The sequence below is a fragment of the Rhea americana genome, unplaced genomic scaffold (assembly GCF_003343005.1).
Source record: "Rhea americana isolate MKP2758 unplaced genomic scaffold, rheAme1 scaffold_18, whole genome shotgun sequence".
NCBI lineage: Eukaryota > Metazoa > Chordata > Aves > Rheiformes > Rheidae > Rhea > Rhea americana.
The window spans coordinates 3709628-3725267 of NW_028185927.1; positions in this window are offsets into that span (position 1 = coordinate 3709628).

Below are 15640 nucleotides of genomic sequence, written 5' to 3' on the forward strand. Positions count from 1 at the left end.
CCTCATGCCAGGGTGCCTGAGCCCGCTGCAACCACCTTGCTGGTGGCAGCAGCGTTGGAGCTGAATTAGTTTTGAACGCTGCAGCTTCCCCATCGTGCAGTGTCCCTCTGGACAACGGGGGATAAGGGACCCTTGGCTCAAGCCACGAGCCTGCCAGATAATATCGCCATACTCACCTGAATATCAGGAGAAATATGCCTGATGTAACCTCTGTGCAATGAAGACGGTGAAAGAAACAGAAACTATACCAGACATTTGGGTAAAATCTTTATGAAAGGCAATGTGTAACACAGAACTGAAGTAATATGTACAACCTTTCACAGACCTTTATTTTAATTTGAGGAATTTCATCCTATGTAAATATAATGCATTGAAATAAAATAATGCAAATATTTATATTTATGTAATTAGAAGACAGTTATCGGTTTGATGGACCTTTTAATGATGGTAGACCGTTGGTAGACCTTATCCCTAAATGAAGATAAAATGATGTGCAATAGAACCACCTGAAATCTCCGGCAAATGAATCCTAAATATGCTCTAAATGTAAAATTATATATATTTTGGAATGTAAAGTTTGTATGTGGGGCCACTAGAATCTAATAAAAATACAATAAAATTGTTGATATGAATAATAGAAGCTCGGTGTTCCTGGAGGAGTGGAGAGAATGAAGAATTTTATTAAATTAGGTAACTGAAAATATGCATAATCTCTACAGTCACTAGAAAAATACGTGCTGGAAGTCAATGAGGGTAGCTGGTTGCTAGTGTCATTTGTCTCAATGTTATCAAAAAAGACAGTTGGCTAGAAACAAAAAGCAGTGAATATTTTTAAAAGAAAAGAGCGAGTAACTATGCAGTTGCTTCTTTATCATTCATAGCATGGGATGCATATTAGTCATCATAAATGCTGTGCTGGGGGAGTAGATGCTTTAAAAGCTTTCTTCCTCTTCTAGAAATATCTTGGATGAAGAGCATAGAAGGAAATCCCTAGAGAAGAATAAACTATTATGTTTATAAGAACATCCCATTGACTGACTAATTGGAAGGATACTGAAAAATTCCCAGGGGAAATGATCTAGAGCTCTGTGACTTTTATAGTCAATACTTTTCTTAGAGCAAATATTTCTTTTAATGACAGAGAAATCCATTTCAATTGAAAATAGCGTGTGTCAAACTTCCTAATTTGGCCATAGGTTCAAAACCAACCAGCAACATTGAAGCAAATGATAAAATTCCTATACTGAAATGAGTCTGTAAGTTCAAAGTTGTTTTCTACTTAAACTCGTGAGAGTTTTGCCATTTACGTCAATAGGAAAAGAATCAAATACTTATTAAATGAAATGATTGCCTCAGAAGAGAGAAAATGAATACCTCATTTCTAAAATGCCCCATCTAAAGGTGCGACCTGGCTTCTGCATTTCATTTTCATGCCACTCTCCAGTAAAACAGAAATCCTGCACTGTGAAGCTGCAGCTACAACTAGACGGAAGTCCGCGACTGAAGGCCAAGGAAGCTTCTCTCTTTACGACGGGAAACAGAGCAAAACTCGTGAGTGCATCACACGGGGGAGGCGCAGGTCGGTGCGTCCAGCGCTCCTCTTCCCAAGGGTTCCGGCACCAACCTTTGCCCARCTTTCGTTGAGATCTTGACGCCTATCCTTCCTCCCTTATCTAGCTGTCAAATTTCTTTCCTTCCTGTGGAGCCAACTTCAAGATCAGCTTCAAGAATTTACTCTGCCAATTGCCAGCTACTCAGAGCAATGCTACAGAAAAAACTGCTTAGCTTTTGCTTTCCCAGGTTCACCTGAATATAACCATAGCTGCAGAAACAAAACATTGTAACCAACTAGAATCTGATACACCTGAACCAAATTAGTTAATCTGAATGCCCAGAAAAGGATTCTATCTTTTCTACGATGAACTGCAGTTTTGGTGAAAATTAATAAAGAGGAACAGGAAAAATACACAATTTTATGCTTTACTTTTTTCTTAACTTCAAAGCAGTATTTCTAAGGCAAGCTTGAAACATAGGTTAGAGGCTYGTTTTCAGTATTTTTACAATGAAAATATATCTTAGACACATATTATAAACTCATAAGCCAGGAAAGCCAAATTCAGGTTATAAATTCAGTAAGCTGTACCTGTCTGCTAGTAAACAAACTTGAAAAGAATATTCAGTTCAGCAGTACAGTAGACATACCACATACCCTTTGTACTCTTCCCAGGAGGCACATATACCCGTGAAAAATTTACATGAATTGGCTTCACATAATATCATGCTTTTCCAGAGTTGTATTTTTGTATAACTTGTATATATCCAGCTTGTATATGTAACATCAGCATGGCTTAGAGGTTTGTTTTCACCTGGAGCTCTTCTACAGCTTTGCCTGTCGTGCAAAAGTGGAATTAGCACGGCTATCTGCAAGCACAAGGCACTTTTTCCGAAAGTCTTTCTAACTCAGACATGACTTAGCAGCATTCTGCTGTAATTTCCTGTGTAATTTCACCTCATTCATTCACGTCCCTTTGTCAGTTCTTGCTGGCAAGTACAATTTGCATGGTGAGGAATGGGGATGGGACATGCAAAATAAGCTATCATTTCTCAGTGTCAGGCCTGTTAGCTTCCTAGTTCCCAGTTCATAMCTGGAATCTAATATACGGTTTATTCAGGGGTCAATAGGCAAGCGGTAAGTGACAGASAAGCAGCTCTGTGGCCAAATCTACTTCCAATGAAGATGCACTATACTTTTAACAGCGATGTTTTTTCAGACTTCATCTGTGCTGCCAAGTTGGAGCGTTCTGGATTTCCTTCGGGAGTCCTAGATCACCAATAAACTACATTGCCTAGATGCTAATGTGTGGTAAAACTCCAACCTGAGGTGCACCCTGCTTTCCCTTTCTAAGGCAACCTGTGCATGTAGAGGAGCTGCACCTCACGCAGTTGCATCCCAGTGTTCAGTACAAATGGGACAACACAACAGTGGTGCATCCCAGCTCACCTGCAAGTCCTCCAAGACTTGATGGCTCCTTAGAGCCCACCAAGCCCTCACACTTTCCACACAGTGACCAACCTCAGGTACACATTGTAAAAAGCTGCTTCTGGAGAGCTGGCCTTTTATTTCTTGGTCCCRCTTATTTGGCACCACAAAAGTAGATAAGCACCCAGGAGCAACCCAGGTGTAGAAGAGATGAAACACTCATCAGCATAGATAGATGAGCAAGGATCCATCACTCCTCTGCCAATGAGCTGTCTGACAGCAAGATATTCTGAACTGGCAGAGCTGCCCTGGGCCGGCAATTCACAAAGCAAAGAAGAATGACGCTGTAAATTCAAAGAAAATATTCTCACATCTGTGACGCTAACCTTTGGAGACAGAAAGACAAGTCTCCAAAATCCAGGAGACTCATCGGTAGCTACTTCCTCCTCCTCTCTTCTTCCTAATGAACTGAGAACAGGACATTTGGGCCAGCTAGACATCCATGAGGAACTGAGTTGTGGCAATTGTTTTTATATGGCTATTTGGGGGTAGGGAGTAAGGGTTGTGTAGATGAGAGCAGGCAGATCTGCTTAGATTTGAGTTATCTGCTAATGATTGTTTCTGCAACAAAGATGTAGTCAGAAACAGGACATAATGCTGTGGAGGGGAAGGGAACCTTTTGGAAACATCTCACCTGTTCCCCATCCTTCTGCTCTCCCCTTCTCCCAGACAAAGGGAATTCTGGACTGGTCATGGAGGGAGTTATTCGTCGCATTGGGGGTAGGCCATAGTAGTGGGCTGGCTGGCACCTCCATCTGGTAGCCACAGCCAGGTTGCCGCGGTGGGTGACTGCAGTACTAATAAGGCATTCCTCTCCCGAGGGACACAGGCTTCCCAGGCTTGAAGGTGACACAGCTTGCAGGTGACACAACCCTCCTTTCTTCTTCTGTGCCAGCTTGGATTAGCTACCATGGCAGCATTTCAAGTTGCTCTGCATAATTACTTAATGCAAACACACCATTCAATTTGGTAAATAACTACCYGGCAGGACTGTTACGATTCTGGTAGTGATCAGGCACTCCCCATCCAGCTAGAAATCCTCTAAGGCATCTCCCCTGTTTTCTGACTCCTGCTTGAGCCATGGTCTTCTTGAGGCACAAGTTAGTATCCTCTGCTCGTTTCTTCTACTGGATCTGGTCACATCTCATTTGCTTTACGTCCTCATTGACATGAGGTTCACTAGCAAAAGAGGCTCTGGCTGTCGACACAAGCAAATAACAGACACTCTTGGAGTAAGAAAGGGATTTCTTCGTCACCCATTGGGACAGTAGGACAAGCTTAGCAACTGCTGACTTCTTTCTATGGAAATGATTTCAGGCAAAGGGAGAACAGCAGCGTTATGTCCCAGGTTTGGATAGGTGCCATGTCCCATTCACTTGTCTCCTTGCTCCCCAAGCCCTCAGGCCCTTGGTGGAGCACTCCATTAGCGTGGCACACAAATAGGGATCACTGAAGAGAAGGAAGTTTGGGAAGGGAGTGGTGTTTGTAACTCCCTGTGTCGACCCTGATGGACTAGTTAGGTCCATAGCTCAGGGATGGTATCATCTGCAGGGCAGGTAAGTAACTTGACATCTTAAATGTCTGTCTGCTGTCAGGAAGAGAGTACCACTCTATCTRTGCTGAAAAAGGGCAGACTATCCAGACAGGACATGGTGAGCTTGATTAGTATAACTGGTCATGGCACATGAGCCACTTAACGGTGAAAGAACACAGAGGATTTCTTTACAGACATTTTATACTTGCATGCTGCAGTGGCTTGTTAACTTGATTATGTGTATACATTTGCATTAGGAAAAAGAAAAAGTAGATTTCTTCATTTATCTTCAGAGAAGAACATGTTCAACACTAGATTCRTGTTGTGCATACACACACTCAATCCTCCTCCAGGCACTGGAACAGCTGACAAATACTGCTGGCCGTGGGAAGTCTGGAGAGCTATGTGGTTGGYGTTAGCTTCTCTCATCCATACCTGGCACTCTACAAAAGTGAGACAGTTTTGGACTACAGCTGGAGCCTGGTCTGYAGTCAGAGGCAGCCTGGTCTTCTGCTGTAGCCGAAGTACTGGTCAGGTGAGGCATACTAGACACCCTTGGTTTGACTARTTATCTGACAGAAAGAAGATGGCCCTACAGTGGGCTAGGTGCCCCTCAGTTCCAGGATGGAGCCTGAAGGATAGCAAGGTGCTATCCATTATCTAGAGTACTCTGGGGTGATCACAGGAGGTAACTGAGGCAAACGAGTGTACTGAACTGTACGTGGTGGAAAGCTTGTGGTTGTAGATTGCAAAGATGTGTGGGATAGTTACTGGAACTCCTGTCAAAGCATGAGTTGGACATCGTGATGTGCTCCGCTAAGGCCAAGGCCTGGGCCTGGGTCTCGGAAATGATGTATATATCTAAGTGCGGTTAATGGAGATAGAATAGGCACTACCAGAGCAATCAGCTTAATTAAATGATTTGTATCTATAATTATTGTCTGATTTTAGAGCATATTAAACTGAAATTAAACCTTCAATATATTATTACAGGAGTATATTCTGTTTCCTTTATGTCCCATTATAACTGYGATTCATATACTCAAAAATATACATTACACAGCTACAATAATGAAAAGACCTAAACGAATATAAATGTCTGCAGTAAAATACGGTGAAGTCCTGTGTTGCAGTGGTAACGTTAGTCACTTTTGAGTGAATATGTGATGGTATAATGTGAAGTCCTATATCTCTGTTATGAACCAGTGTCTCCATCCTGCATGGATTGTCCAGTCTTTGCAGGACTAGTCCATAGTAAATGATAATGATTGCTATTAATTTGATGCTTAGTCACAGAATAAACCCTTCTGTACTCCTCAGTGATTCCCTRTCATCTCCACCGTCTTTCATTTCCATTCTTCTATGGAAATAAAAGACTGAGATCAGACCTTGTCAGAACAAGGTCAGTCTGGGGCCTGAAAAATCAACAAAGAAGCACTTGCTCTTACATTGAGTAATGCAGCACCAGCRGCCAAGTGGCACTGAATTTTATTGGCTAAATTCATTGATTTTAAAGCCAGATGAGGATAGTATCATTTGGCCTGAGCGTCTCCATACATAGGCTTTAGATGACTTAAAGCATATTTTTAAAGAAAAATATAAGATCTTGATTGCATAGAAAATACGATATGCTTTGTTAAGATATTCTACAGATTGAATATTGTTATATTTAAATATCTGCACCTTGTTTCTATTCTCATTTATCTTGCTCGGTCTTTTTCAGCCACTGGATCTCTTAACTTGAGTTGGGTGAGAGGTGGTGGAGTTTTTGTTTTGATAGCCAGAGGGTAATAACCCATCCAACAACCCCTGAGTGTATCAGTAACTCCACATAAAATTTGGAGAAAGCAAAATAGCTCATGTTGGGAAAAGATAGATTGCTTTTTTCTTTTCAGAAAAGAAAAAAGATGTCAGTATTTTGGGGTTAGCTCGCAATGACTTAAAGCTGTAAAGGAGAAAAATCTTCAGCAGGCTCTATAGACTTTCAAGCTTTTTTCTTTTAGAACAGTTTTCAATTTCTAATTATAAATAGTACTTTGAAGGAAAAGGTCAAACTTTCATCTTAATGAAAATATTCAGGCAATTCTAAAATAAATTCAGTGAAGGTTGAAATGATATAGTCCTACATTTTTAAAAATCTCCTTCTTCCTATTGATCTTTCTTGCTCTCCCTTTCAGATACATTTGCTATTTTGTATTAGAACTAGTAACTTTCTTTGCTCTTCTGAAATAATATTTTTCATCAAATGCATTGATTACTGAAAAAAARTCTTCAACTTATAATCATTATTCTTTTCACTACTATGCTAAGAGGTCCTTTACTATCCAAATCTCTCCTGTGCAAATACACAGAGAGTATAAAAAAGTCAACTCTTAATCTTTTTTCTAAAGTACATTGGACAAATAAAAAATACAATGTAAGTCGGGCCTCCCAGACTTCTGCCCAAGCTTGCAACTCTTTCTCAAACTCTTCCAGATTTTAAAATACAAATTCTGAAATGTATAAATTTTCTGTGAATTACCTTACCAAACACGAGCTCAGGAGTGGTAATGCCATCATACTGATTGATACTCATAAAATCACAGACTCACATGGAAGGAACCTCTAGAGCTCCTCTACAACACTGCTCTGCTCAAAGAATGCCAGTTAGAGCAGCCAGCTGAGGACAATCCTCCAGCGGTACAAACAAAGGCTCCCTTAGACCATCTAGCTGTGTTGCTGCACTGGAACTTATGCTCAGACGCCGTCTGCCAGGAACTCTGAACCTTCTTCTTGGTCACCACTTGTCAGGAAAGCAAGTGGCAACTAAAAAAAGAATGTTTTGCTCTTTTGACCTTTTGGATACAGTTCTACATCTTCCTTGTGACAGAGCCCTAGTTCACATTAAAATGGCATAAAGTAACTTTACTCAGTGTGTTATTAAGTGTTCCTTTGGCATGAAGGAGTCCTGAGATGCCTTAAAGGCCTCTCCATAGCTGTCTCTTCTTGCTGTCCCTGCCACAGGGACTTGTCAAGATTAGTTTGGGGAAGGAAGGATAAACCAAGAGTGTCATTTGCTCCCTGATTGGTGACTGGTTGAGTGATTTATAGTTTGTCAGTTTTTATGGAAGAATTCCAGCTTGTGTTGGGGCTTGCTTTGACCTCGGGTTGCTCCTGGAAGAGGGGTAGCCCTTGGCTGCTGCCTACCAGGAGTGCCTGGGACAGGGCCAGAGGGTCCCCTTAGCCTAGTCCTTTGGACACCTTTAAATCCTCTTTACTCCAGGCTTAGCAAACGGAAGAATCCAACCTGCTGAACACTGCTATGATAATAGGTCACAGACAGAGTCCTTTCGCCAAGCTGAGGGGATACTTCAGGAAAAAGTTGTTGGGACTTAAAAATATAAAGGCAATTAATGCAAGTTGCAGGCTTCTCATGTGAAGTGCTATCAAAAGCTGCTTCTGATCAAGAGATGGGCTACTGAGCATTTTGTACTGCCTGGAGGTTTTAATAGTTCTTGGCCAAAAAATGGACGCGGGGCAAAAAAGGTCATGAATTTCCACATCATGGCTGAAAATGCCTATGTGAGGAATATGCACATTCTTCCAGGAATCTGGAGACAGTAGAAAATGTTTCTTGCTATTTATCTTGCTGATTATCAGGAGAAGATATTAAGCTCCCGGGCTAACCACGTTTTTGACGGTCAAAGGGACGCTGTCCTACTTTGGGTTCAAACAAGGCTTAGTTCAAAGTGTTTTGCTCTTTGTTGCTAGTGTACTTCTGTGCTTCGGTCTTCAGCAGGTTATGCTTGAGCTCAAGGCTCAAGCATTTTTTTTTTCTTTTTCAGACGTTCAGTATTTCTATTTTTGAAAATAAAGTTGTGAAAACTGTGTCAATGTCAAATACTGGGTAAAATCCGATAGAGGTGACAGTTTCAGAATATAGTTTTATAGGCTTGTATAATTTTTGCAAGTGATTAAAAAAACAAGAATAGAAATTCCTTTCCTGATATATTAATCCTATTAAAAAGTAGGTTTTCTTTGTTCTGCATATATCTTTGAAGGTCTTATGCAATCCTGCTAGAATCCTAACTTTATTTGCATTTTTAAAGAAACACTTGTGGAAAAATCCCATTTAAAAAGCTTTTTTGATAGAACTTTGTGACACAGCTTTATTTTACTCATTATTTGACCTTTTAAAATGAGAAAGGAACTTGCCAAAATTTGCCAAATGTTATGATAGCAATGATCTCATGTGGTCAGTTGCAAACTCATGGCTGATTGTACTGTTAAAATATTTAAAATGTAATGATAAATCATTACTCCTCTGTAATATATCARTCTATCTAACTTGTTAAAAACAGCCCTAGTCCTAAACTCTGAATCTAGCAAACAAAGGCCTTTGGTCTGTGTTATGAATAGTGAAGCTACTGYTTGCATTTTCAGGAAGATGAGAGTTTAAATTACAAGAGCAGGTTCCTTTACATTACATAATTTCGTGCTGACTTCCCCTCGCATCATTTCTGTAATTGCTACTAACTGACAATCTATTAAAGGGAGCAGAGTACACAARAGTGGCAAATATTCACAGGACCATCACTATATGTGGAGGGACTGAGGAAATCTTTAGACCTTTAGCAGTTCTTCAGGACTGCATTTCTGCTACCTTGTCCATAAATTTATTTTTGAAATGTGCTGTATCCAAAAATGCACTATTTTCAAAGTATCTTAAAAATTACATCAACCCACTTTAAAATCTTAATTGCGGGAGAAGCAAAATACGAAGAATACCTCACTTTAAAATCCATGTGATGACAATTTCAGCAACAGGAAACATTCCAGTAAATGAACATTTTAGCCTGTGTCAGGGTAATTTTCAGTATTATTTGTGCCACATATCCGAATGGCTTACTCATCAAAATTATGTACCATTTTGAGTCCTGAGGAAGTGCTAGGGAGCTTACTGCATGTTTTTGTAGCACTTCCCAGGCAGGCTGCATCTTGATCTGAGTTTAGCTCTTTTCATGCCACGCCTGGATTTAGTTCTCCAATCTTAGTAAGCTGGAGCACTTTAAGTAGAGAACAGGAAAGAGAGTTAAATAGCTTACGTTTCAAAGCAATAAATTGAATATTGAATATCCATATCAAGGTAGCACTCTGTAATGAGAACAGTCAGGAGCCTGCCTGAGTGGAATGGAGTGAAAATGCTCAGTTATAGCATAAAATGATGTAGTTTTAAAATATATATACATTTAAACTCATGGATTTAAAGCATATTAAAAACATATACATTTAAAGCATATGCAAAATGCATAGTTTTTAAATCTACCACAAAGTAGGAAGAAACCTTACCTGACATACAAGAACATATAATAATTATATGACAGATTGCATCTAAATGAGATAAACCAGAATGTTACTGACATAATTTCTCTAGTTACTGTTGAATGYTGTAATTTTGAAAAGGCAAATAACCAGTAGTGGTCTTAATAATGTACTCAGAAGTATGAATGTTACATTAAGCACACATTTTTTCTMGGATTTAAGAAGACCAGAATAGAGCAGCTTCTTTTCAGAGTATTCTCACTTAAACTATAACAACAAATGAAAACAAATGAAAGTTAATATAATAACCTCTTTTCTTAGTGAGAAAAACAAAACAAACAAAACGGTGCAAACAATATAATGGTAAATCTACGTGCAAAGGAATTGATTTTCCTATAGTCTCACAGATAGTTTTGGAGATGCATTTATAAATTATTACAGATTATTCTGGCAGGTATTACATGCCARATGAATTCATCACTAGCTTCCCATCAGTAYTGTTAGAAAAACTAACAATACAATCTACAGTTTACAGATACTAAATTGAAATTAAACCACATATAGTAGATTCCTTCCCTTTTAGAAAAGGCAAATAGAAAGTACAATTGTTTGTGTTTTAGGGGGATAGATACTYTGTTTGCTACAGACTTAATGTAGAAATGGAAACTACAATCATTCTGCTATAAATGTCATTCTTATTGAAGCCWATATACCTAATCATCTACCTATCTAATCATTAAGTGCCTATSTAGAATTTAAACACATGCCATATAAATAAAAGAATGGAAAAATAAAAATGAACTTTGTTTCTTTTAATGTCCTATGTTCTTTTCTACTAAACTGGCGGAAGCTGCTTTAAACCGTGATCCTGYAACCACTGAAGTATATATTTAACTTTACAAACTGCACAAGTCCAATTGAGCTCAACAAGACTACCCACGTTTATAAAGTTAACATATACAGGGATGTTCAGACTTACTATTTTGAATAAAGTACTGATAGCAAGAGTTCTACTTTGCATTGTTCTGATGGTTTCCAGGCATTTTACAAATTCCAAATTAATGAAGCCTAACAATAAACTAAGAGAGGTGACGTTATAATCAGTTTGTGGATTGATAACCTGAGCTGTACAAACGAAGAATTTGTTCCAGTAAAAGGCATAAATACTTATAAATCAGGTGCGAGAACGCATAACTTCAAAGTTCCTGGTTCCAAGAATGAGATGCTCAGGCTCCCCTTAGGAATGCAATCCTAAGGGATCTGCTATCCMAAAAAATCACCTGGTGAATGGACAGTGATGTAGAGAAGCCCAAAGGAAGTTAGGGAAGCCACTTTAGAGGATGTGCAGCTATACCTCTTAGTACCTCAAAGAGCTTAGGACCTCAAAGACGTTCAGTTGTTTCTTCTGAAGTCAGTGAGAAATTATCCAGGAAAACAGAAAAGCGTACGTTCAATATTGCCKTCGGCTTTTGTCTTCCAAAGGAAAGTATAAGCATATTCAAACTCATATCTTTTATTTCCAAGGAAGATCCAAGCCACAAGGCAAGAGGCAAGGCCGAAGTGGAAACCCTCTTTCTACTGGAGCTCTTCCAATGGGCAGAAAAGAAGGAAAGATTCATACGACTACCAAGAAAGTAAGGAAGACCGGCTCTAAGCGAGTGGCTAGGGTAACTAAGCTGTAAGGCAGSACAAAGAGCTCCCGGTCTTCCAGTCCATCCTACATTAGACATTCACTAGCAGAAAAGAAAAAGAAACGGAAATAGTTTTCAGAGTTGGAACTAGATTTGGAGAATCCTYGCTCCTAAGAGAATGCAGTGGGCTACCAAGTGATCAGAGAGCAGTTTAACAGGGTTTTTCTGGATTTCAGTTTTGGGTATTTGTGTCCTATTTCAGATACATGCATCATTATTTTTTTAAATCTGCCCCTAAGCAATTTGTTGATTCAACTTAGCAATTTAATGGCAAAACTAATGCACACTTCGGTACCGTGACCCGCAACTATAACTCCTGTGGAGAGCTCTTGAAACGAATTTTAAAAGCCTGAGGCATTTTTTCAGTGATTCATATGACATACAAAGGTTTGGCAAGTGGCGGAAGATCTTGTTGCTTCTCCTGAGGGTGAAAGGGGTTTTTGACAGCCGACAGAAGATTTGATTTTTTCATTGTTTGGCCATAATGGGTTGCATGTCCCTGGACAAGAGTGCTTTCTGCATCTGTATTCTTGACGTGGCTCTGTCTCAGCTCTGCTGGGAATTATTTGCCGCTCACTACTTGCATCTTATTATATTAATGAATCATCTACATGCATCATGGGCAAAATGTGGGTCCTAGTGGAGTTATTGGCAAACATCCCACCGATCCCAGGAGACTCCGTTGAACCCAGTGAAGAATGGGGATACAGATGGATTCCTGTGGGGTGTTTCTCAGCGAAAACGAWCTGCCTTGCAGCTGGCGAGCCTCTTTAAACAAGGTAGCCATTAGCTGTCCCATCAATTCTTTAAGTGCTCCAGGTGATGTACTGAGCTGGCAATAGATATGAACTGTGACTTTTATTTTTTTAGCTGAGGCTAAAATGACTCTCCGAAAAAGTGGAGAAGAAAAAAAGTTCTTTTTCAAAGCAAAGAGCAAAACCAACCAGTCAGCTTTCTGAATGCAATCTATGTGATTAATGTGTCTCTCAGAATACAGACATTTCTATAAAATATTAATCACTTCACTTCTGCACCGTATTAAATTACACTTGGCAGTGTTGAAATTCCTTCCRTGTATTTTTATTAGTAAACACTATTTCTTTAATTTTTGATCCTGGAAACTACTTCCTGTGTAATTTTACTTTTTTTTGCTGAAAAAAATAACTTGTATGCCAGGTGCAATGGAAGTCCAAGGAGCTTCCTTGGAGCAGAGAGATGACTTTTATGAGCAGAAATCTGTGGAACATGCTCATTTTCTCTTACAGCTATAGTGTCCAAAGTTCACAGACAAAAAATGAACTTTGAGGACTGATAGATTAAAAAAGATTAACAATTATTATCATTATTGTTTCTCTAATTTGACCGGTTTACATAGGCAAATATATGTGAAAATTATAAAGTAATACAGGTCCAACACTTAATTTATTTCAAAATTCCCAGAATGATTGAAATGGGATTAATTTTCCATTTTRCTGAAAAGGAAAATTCCCCTAATTGCAAGAGTAATTTGGTGTCATGTTAGTCAAGTTGTTTGATGTAATAGGTTTTACAGACCATAAATACTTGTATCACTTAACAAGATTATTTTATGTTTTCCTTTCAGTTGTATTACGGATGAAAATCTGTAAAGAAGCACTAGATTATAGGATAAAAAAAAYGGCAATGCTAATAGTTACTGTTTATTACACACCACATTTTGTCTTATTCTTATGTCCAAAGATAGAGAGGGGTGTCACACCTCTTTCATATGCATAGCAGATTCACTGTCAGAAAGGAAGAAGTTGACAGATTCATGAATAATGCTGAAGGAGGAGAGCAGCTGTTTAGTAACAAAACAATCTTAGCAGAGCCTTTCAGCCCGTCGCTTTTCCATTCAACGTGGTACTGTGCGTGCACGTGTGTGTAGCTGGAAAGGCAGCAGGGTAGAAAAAAATCACWGTGAAAGCACTGATTATCATGTTAACCAAGTAAATATGTCATTTTTATAAGAGGGAAGTAATTTAAGGTTTAATTATGAAAGCAGGGAACCACCTGAAAGGAGTCTCTCCTCTGGCTCTTTTTAAACTTCCTTTTGTCAGCACAAGGAAAATAATTTCCCAGTTTGAGCAAGTGCTACACAAGATATTCCACCATTACTACTGTTTCAGAAACATCCTGTTAGGTAAATTATTAGGTAGGCTTTAGGACAGTCAATGGGAAATTTGTTATTTGCAACTGGATCGAAATTTTACTCTATGACTTTTCTCAGCTTTATCAATATAAAATGAATATATGCAATAGGAAATGACACTGAAGAAATCACTGAGGAAGAAAGAATTGCAATTAATCACCAATAAAAAAATACACAGGAAAAAATGGCAAAGAGTGACTTTTGGACACCAAATGAGAACATTTTCAATGTTGTTTCTTTATTGGAACAGTTTACATAAACGTATATGCCTGTAAGTTGTTCCTGCTTAGTTGAGTAATTCTTTTGACTGCAGTCTGTATAGCCTATATATAGAGAACGGGAAGAATAGGCCTGTTATGCTGAATTCACACCGCCGGGCAAAAGGAGAGAGTTGTGCATCTATTGAAGGCAATTAGCATCTATTATGAAAACACGGCTGTTCTGCCTTCTTCACACAGGCTAAAGAGCCACACACACTTCTGGTGAAAAAAACAGAACACACGTGCAGGAACAATAGATTTGTAGAGGATATATTCCATAATCGTATTTGTTTGTTTTCGTCCAGGATTCCAAAACACATTCTCTACGCTGTGGATTTAAGGAACCTTAGTCTCTAGTACCATCTTCCCTTCCGATTAATATGAGTCACTATAAAAATTAAGAATTTGACTACAAAATATGATTCTACATCTGTTGTGTTAGCATTTTCTGTAATATTTCACATTAAGGGATGAGTGTTATTTAAAATGCAAAGAAAGAAAACTAGATCCCAAGGTTTTGCTTTTATTTTCCTTCCAGATTTGGGCTTTACATTTCACGGCAGAAATTATCTTAAAAAAAGAGCTCTACATTGTAATGTCAACAGTCCCATTACATTCAATACATTTAGTTTTGCATTTGAATGTGTTCATATGAAATCCATTAAATCATTTTACAATGACAATAAAATATCTTTTTCCTGTTTATTGTAGGTATATAATAACTTTGCATTTTATTTGGCAATACCTTTTAAGACATGTTTGCTCAACTGACTATTTTAATGTATATTTGTTCCAAGGTGTGATTTGGATGTAAAGCACTTGGCATAGGAATATAAAACTCATTTCAGAGTCACAACTCAGAATCCAKGTTTTAGGAACAAACGTCCTTAACATTTTGTTAACTTACTGAGAGCTTAAATTACCTGAATTCTCTTAATGTATTCTGATCTGACTACATCCTGAATTTCAACCACTGAGCAAAAGGAGAGAACTGAGTAGCAATTGAAGGCAATTAGCATCTATTAGGAAAATATGGCTGTTGTGTRTTCTTCATACAAAAAAGCAGCCGTATATGCTTTCAGAGAAATGTGCACAAACAGTTATTTTGCAKAGGRTGTATTTCACAGTCATACTTGCTTGCCTTGCCCAGGATTCTGACACACACGCAAACCAAAAGGCTATTCAGTCTCTCTGACATTTAATCCAAGATCCAGAGATCCTTTGGCACTCTTGTTTCTTAGCTCTTCCTTGAAGACTTGGGGGAGAAAGGAGGTGCAGCCCTACACTTGCAATCCGGCTTGAAAGTATTGTAGCCTACAGTCAGCTTTTGATAAGTAGCAAGTACCCTTTATTTCTATTCAATTTGATATTCAAGACAATTTCTAGGTAAATACAATATATTTACAAGCAGAGTTTCAAGGGTAAATGTCAATATAAGCAATGGTATGATTATTTTCTAATTGCAGTCACTCTTGGTTAAATGAATTCCTCTCTCCTTCTCATAGACTCTATTGCCTTTAAATCTCATCAGATGTTTGTAATTTGGAGGAAACAGTTCTTCTTGTAGTGCAGCATTTAACAAGTTTTTATTAGAGAAGGAAAGATCCTTGCCCTATAAGGAAGGCTGCTTTAAAGCACACTACT